Source organism: Microtus pennsylvanicus, chromosome 14 (assembly GCF_037038515.1).
Source record: "Microtus pennsylvanicus isolate mMicPen1 chromosome 14, mMicPen1.hap1, whole genome shotgun sequence".
Taxonomy (NCBI): domain Eukaryota; kingdom Metazoa; phylum Chordata; class Mammalia; order Rodentia; family Cricetidae; genus Microtus; species Microtus pennsylvanicus.
Window position 1 is genome coordinate 56,896,173 of NC_134592.1, and position 6,882 is coordinate 56,903,054.

General features: G+C 41.9%; 1 pseudogene; it reads right to left on the minus strand.

The window, feature by feature from the left end:
* Positions 1–341: 341 nt before the first annotated feature.
* On the minus strand, positions 342–491 carry LOC142835426 (U1 spliceosomal RNA; annotated as a pseudogene).
* Positions 492–6,882: the final 6,391 nt, after the last annotated feature.

The following is a 6,882-nucleotide window of genomic DNA, read 5'->3' on the forward strand; positions in this document are numbered from 1 at the left end:
TAGTTCTTAAAATCCTCCAGGTGTCTGAGAGGTGCAGGCGAGTTTAGCACTGCCTTGAAGGGAGAGGAGGAACTGCTTACTGGAGGGTTGCCCCAGTTCTGCAGAAAGGAAAGCCACTGCTGACATTCAAAGGTCATCAGGGGCACCCCATTGTCCCCCATGCCCTTCAACACTTCACTGTAAACGTAGCGTGCTCCCGGAGTGGAGCTGTGATAACAAAGGGGCTGATCTCCACGCTTTGGGAAGCACTGACTTACAAGAGAAGATTCGTGTATACCTGTTCAGTGCCATGATAGTGCTAATTCAGCCATGGTATTTATACCATAGAAACTGCCAAACACTACAGCTCAGAGCTGTTTCTTAAATTTGTCAATCGAGTTTCCCGCATTTGGGGAAATCGCAGGGGTCAGCACATCCAGAGTGCAATGGATAAGCCTCGCCCTGGGAAAACCACCTTCATGATCATGTTATCTCCCCTGCCAGGTAAAGGCAAATTTACCTCTTGTGAGCAGCAGAGAAGTAAAATAATTTTATTCATAAATCAATAGATAATGTTATAGTACTGGAGAGAACTGAAGTCCCTGGTCTTGGTCAGATCTAAGAGGTAGCATCACGTTTGGGTCATGAGTGAAGCCAGAGCTTGGTTCTCTCACTCCTCTGGAGGTAAATAAGGAGAAAGCATAGAACCAAATAATTAACATATGAAGAGTCCGCTGTTGCCATGGTGATCCTGGTAGCACTGCACATATGCAGAAAGGATAATAAGATTTTACACAAAACATCTGTGGTGGTTTGAGTGAAATTGGCCCCCATGAGCTCATAGTAGATATGGCCTTGTTGGAGGAAGTGCATCACTGTGGAGGCTTTGAGGTCTCATATATGCTCAAGCCACGCCCAGGGAGTCAGTCCATTTCCTGTAAGGCTTTCAGCTCCTTCTCCAGCACCATGTGTGCCTGCAGGTCGCCATGTCCCACCATGATGATAATGGACTGAACCTCTGAACTGTAAGCCATCCCAATAAAATGTTTTCCTTTATAAGGATTGCGGTGGTCATGGTGTCTCCTCACGACAATAGAAACCCTAAGTAAGACAACAACACTCCACTTGTCCCTTACGATTTTTGCCTAGGCATCTGTCTGCATTTCTTTGGTTAAAGAACCAAGATGAAGGAAGGTTAGATGACTCCCCAAATTTAGTGACTTACTGAGTATGGTGCTCCATGTCTGTAATCCCAGCACTTAGGAGGAAGAAGCAGGAGAATAATTTCCAAGGTCAACTGTGGCTGAAGAAACTCTCTCAAAGACAACAACTACAGCAACAATAGCTGTCAACCAGGGATGTGAGGGAATTTGGAAGCTTAGTTCCCCTTTGGTCCAGCCTAAAGATGACAGGGTTCAGTTGATATTTTGGTGACAGCCTTTTGGGCGACCCTGAGGCTTCTGGGAGGCCCTGAGCCTTATGGGCTCTTGCTGGATCAATTCCTAGCAAAGATGGTCACAGATTCCTGAGCCCTAGACATTATGGAGGAGGGGGGGAAATGTAGTTCTCCAAGTCACTAAATTTTGAGATAATTTGTTATACAGAAACAGATAATTAATTATCAATGCTAAAAGACCATGTATCATTGAAGAAGAAGGGAACATAGAGAAAATCATACCTAGAAGTCAAAACTATTAGCAGTGGGAAAGTAAGTACTGAACTAAATCTAGTTTTGAAAATTAAAAGCATATTAAAAGTAAATTTAAGATGTACCAGAAGTGGTGGTGCACGCCTTTAATCCTATCACTCAGGAGGCAGAAGTAGGTAGATGTTTGGGAGTTCTAGGCCATCCTGGTCTACAGAGTGAGTTCCAGAACAGCCAGGGCTTTACTAAGAGAAACCCTGTCTTGAAAAACCAAAAATAACTAAATAAAATTAAACTTAAAATTAGATAAATATGTATGGGTCCAAGAAAGATTAATAATCAGCGCTCAGTATGCAGAGGAAAACACTTGATTTTCCAGAGAATGACAGTACTGGCGTAATACACAATCCTGGCTCATCAAGAACTGGGAGAAAGGCCATCAAGGGAAATATTGATTGTAAACTAAAATAATCAGTCTGAGCTGATTTTCCAGTAATTGTGATGAGAAAAATGAAAGGTTTCATTTTTTTGCAATATTGTAGTGCAGTAGCTATGAGTTACATGTATCTACTTAAATGTCAGCTAAAATCAACTAAAATAAAACAAAAGTTAAAATTAAATTCCTTGGTATCTTTCAAGGGCTAACTCACTGAAGCTTGAAATATTGGGCAGCACAACCTTTCTGGAGTATAATGCAAATAGACCTTCCCACTGGGAAAACCTTCTCTGCAATGTGTTTTCATGAGTACCAACACCAATGTTTCCTCAATTTGCTTTGCTACTTGTGATCATTCATCCCAGTTGCCAACTTGATTGGCTGAGAAGTGCCTAGGACATTAGCAAAGTGCTAAAGGGGATTTCAAGGGAAGACTGAATGGGGAGACCCATGCTGAACTCAGGTGACAATGTGCAGTAGTAGGCTGTGTGGTGCTCTGAACAAGAATGACTCCCATAGGCTCATATATCTGAATGCTTAGCACTAGGGAGTGAAATTGTTTAATAGGACAGAAGGATTAGGAGATGTGGCCTTATAGGAGGAAATGTGTCACTGGGGGTGGGCTCTGATGTTTCTAAAACCTATGACAGATCAGTCTCTCTCTCTCTCTCTCTCTCTCTCTCTCTCTCTCTCTCTCTCTCTCTCTCTCTCTCTCTCTCTCTCTGCTTATGGATCAGGATGTAGCTCTCAGCTACTGCTCCAGACTCTGCCTGCATGCTGCCATGCTATCCCCTATGATAATAATGGTCTAAACCTTTGAAACTGTAATTTAAATGCTTTTGTTTATAAGAGTTGCCTTAGTCATGGTGTCTCTTCACAGCAATAGAAGCCCTAAGACAGAAGTTGGTACTCGGCTTGATGATGTTGTTTGTTAGAGGAATGTGGGAGACTTTGGGACTTTTCACTAGAAAAAAATGGTTGGATGCTTTAAGCAGGGCTTAATAGGCCATCCTGGTAGGAGCATAAAGGCAGTGGTGTTGAGAGTGAGATCAAATGTGGGGGTCCCAGCTCAAGAAGTTTCAGAGGGGAAGAATATTAGTAGGTGGCATAGAGACAGAGACCATTTTTTGTGACATTTTGGCAAAGAACATGGCTTCTCTTTGCAAGTCCAGAAAAATCTCCCTAAGGCTAAATTCAAGGGTTTTGGATTGATAGCATTGGCAGAGGAGATTTCAAGACAGCCTAGTATTGACTGTGTCATGTGGTTAGTGGTGGCCAGTCTTATCCAGATCTATGATGAAAGTTAAGCAAAGAATTTTTTTAATGTACAGTTTGAGAAAAGGGTTATCAGAAAGTATAAAAAGGCTAAGTCCTGTGCTCAAGGAGATAAAAAGTTTAAAGAAAAGCCCAATGAGAAATGAAATAAAGGAATGGTAACTTCATGGCTAGGCTTTCAACTTGAAAATGAATTAACGAAAACTTAAGCAGTGAAGGAAATCATCGAAAACAGAAAGCTGATAAAAATGTATTTGAATGAAGGGGCCAAGTTCCAGGCCCAGAAAAACAGCAGAATTTGGTAGCTTCAGTCACATGGTCCTGGCTTTAGAGTCAAGAATTCAAGACAGGGGTTATGGAATCTCCCTCCTTGACCAAGGAAAACTTTTGAGGCCAGGCATGTGTTGCGGGTGTCCCTGATGGAAGCCCAGAGAAGTCATTGCATGAATCTGTGAAGGTGAAGCCTGGATTGCCTTGGAGAAGCCAAGAAGTTGGAGATACCAGAGCTGGTGGATACCTGCAGAGGAGATCTGCTAACAGGGAATGAAACCAGCCCAAAAGAGAGAAGTATGTTGCAGTCAACAAAGGTGAAAGGAGTTGGAGATCTGAAGAGTGCCTTGACATTGGATATGGGAATGGAGAATTTGAAGTTTAACCAGCTGATTTTTGTTCTTGTTTTGGTCCAGTATGCCTTCATATGTTCCTTTTTTTTCCTATTTTGGGATGGTAATATATACTCTCTGCCACTGTATTTTGGAAGTATGTGATCTGCTTTTAGCTATTAATTTTATAGGGGACCACAGTTAAGAGATGGCCATTAGTCTCAGAAGAGACTTTGGGCTGTGAACTTTTAAACAGTGTCGAGACTGTGATAGACTACGTGGACTTTTGAAGCTGGACTGAATTAATTTTTGTACTACGATATGGCTACAGGCTTATGGGGGCCAGGGAGTGGAATGTGGTGGTTTGAACAGGAACAGTCGCCATAGGCTCATTTATTTGAATGCTTAGTCATCATGGAGTGGAATTACTTGACAAAGACTAGGAGATGTGGCCTTGTTGGAGGAAGAGTGTCGCTGAGGATGGGCTTTGAGGTTTCAAAAGCCCAAACCAGGCCCAGCTGATCTCTCTTCTTGCTGCCTGTAGATCCAGATGTAGAACTCTCAGCTACTTCTCCAGCAGCATGGGCTGGCACCTACCACATCAATCATTAATCAAGAAAATGACCCACAGTCTTGCCTATAGGCCAATCTGATGAAGTTGTTTTCTCAATTGAGGTTTCCTCTTCCCAGATGACTGTAGCTTGTGTCAAGCTGATAAAAAAAAAAAAACCCTACCCAAACAGTATCTTATCCTGTCTCTCTGCTCTGTGCCTTTTAGTAAACTTATTCTTCCTTCAAACTCTGTGGTGGGATAAACTTTTAGTGCACTGTGAAGATGTGTCTCTGCCAAAGCACCTTTGATTGGTTTACTTAAGAGCTGACTGGTCAGTAGGTAGGCAGGAGAGGATAGGTAAGACTTCTAGAAAGAGATAGGAACTCTGGGAAGAAGGGAGGTAAAATGTGCCAACCAGGCACAGAGGAAGTAGGATGCACAGTACTAAGCAGAGGTGATGTGCCATGTGACATAATATAGATTAATACAAATGGGTTAATTTAAGTTTTAAGAGCTAGTTGGGAACAAACCTAAGCTAAGGCCAAGCTTTCATAATAAGTCTTTATGTCCTTATTTTGGAGCTGGTAGTCCAAAGAAAATCCACCTGCATTTGGTGCCTAACGTTAGGCAGCTGGTGTGCTGCTCACTTGGAGACTAGGTAGAAATGCCTGCCACAGTGTGAGCCCAACAACTTCCCAGAGCTGGGGTGGGTGAATGAGGCTCCCAACTGATGCCCCTGGGCATGAGACTAGGCTCTCACAGAAAGGCAAGCAATAGTTGCAGCCCAGGACCAGTGGACTAGCCTTCTGAACTGGCACAAGGGGAGGGGGCATGTGAAACCAGCTGCCAGTGCCATGTGCCAAGCAGAGCTGTGTACTGGGTGGTCTTGCCATTTAAACTGGGTCATGTGGCCAGAGAAGACTGCACATGTGTAAAAGCCATGTCCAGACTGAAGAGAAAAAAAAACTCTCAACAGGTACAGTGTGCTTAGATACTAAAGAAAGAAAAGAAAACGAGTATAAACAGTAATAGAAAAATAGTTAAAAAATAATAAAATAAAATCTTTAAAAAATAAAGTAATTTTGAAAAAGAATAAACCATGTAAGGATGGAAAATACACAGGGCATCTGGATCCTATATGGTGTTTTATTAACTTTACATTTTTTAAATGATAATGAACAAAAACCAACATCCTCTGAGAGACTTTGGATTGTGGGGGAAAAAAACTATTAAATTAAACCAGCCTATATATATTTAAGAATGCCTTTGGATGGGCAGTGGTGGCACACGCCTTTAGTCTCAGCACTCGGGAGGCAGAGGCATATGGATTTCTGGGACTTCAAGACCAGCTTGGTCTACAAGAGCTAGTTCCAGGACAGGCTCCAAAGCTACAGAGAAACCCTGTCTCAAAAAATCAAAACAAAAACAAAAACAAAACAAAAGAATGCCTTAACTTCAGAATGGAAGTCAGGAAATGTGTTGCATTGGAGGAGAGGCTATGCCTTTGTTTCCACAGGAAACAAAAGTTATGGATTCCTTCAAAATTAGTAAAGATCAAATTTGACCAGGGGAGAACTTCTGAAAATCTTGGCTACAGACATGAAGGGAGAAACCAAGAGAAACTACAATACAGGTGACATATATGCTAATCCCTCTGCATGGGAACAGTTTGGAGACTGGATGAGACTTGATAAACCTTGTTGGCTACAGAGTCCTTGTGACATTATTACATGTTATCCTTGCATGTGGCATGGATAGAGACTCACATTACAGTTTGATTATGCAGTCTAAATGGACTTAGAAAGTTGATAGATATAGATGCCTTTGACCTACTCAGAAATAGAGCACAGAATAATCTTGAGCTGATTTGTACACACCACACATTCATACTTGTGCTAATGCAGATGTGTATGTTACCACTTTGTGTGTTTTTAGAAAAACAGGACAAGACACCAATGAAAATAAGACAAATACCTAGGTGATCCAGCCTCTTAGATGCTCTGTTGCAGTTTCAAAGTGGCTAGCTAAAATGGTCCAGTCTCATAGACTACTCTAGCCAGGACTTCAGATAAGTCCTGTACTTTCCCATCATACAGAGACGGGGCAACAAATGATTCAACTAGTTCTCCCAGGACTTGGCCATTATCTCAATTTTCTCAGGGTCCCTTAAAGATTCTGTCACTCTCAGACAATAGGAAGTAATTTTAAGAATACAACTGCATTTCCAAGAGGTGGGGTGGGTGGTTTTGGTTGATCAGTGAATTATGAATGTTTGTTATTGTTTGGGGGGGGTTAGTTGCAAATTATTATTGGTCATGGTCAAAGAGAAAACTAGAAAAGGAGGTTAGATTCAAGGATCTCTTTCTGAAAAGAAAAAAGAGGATATAGGAAT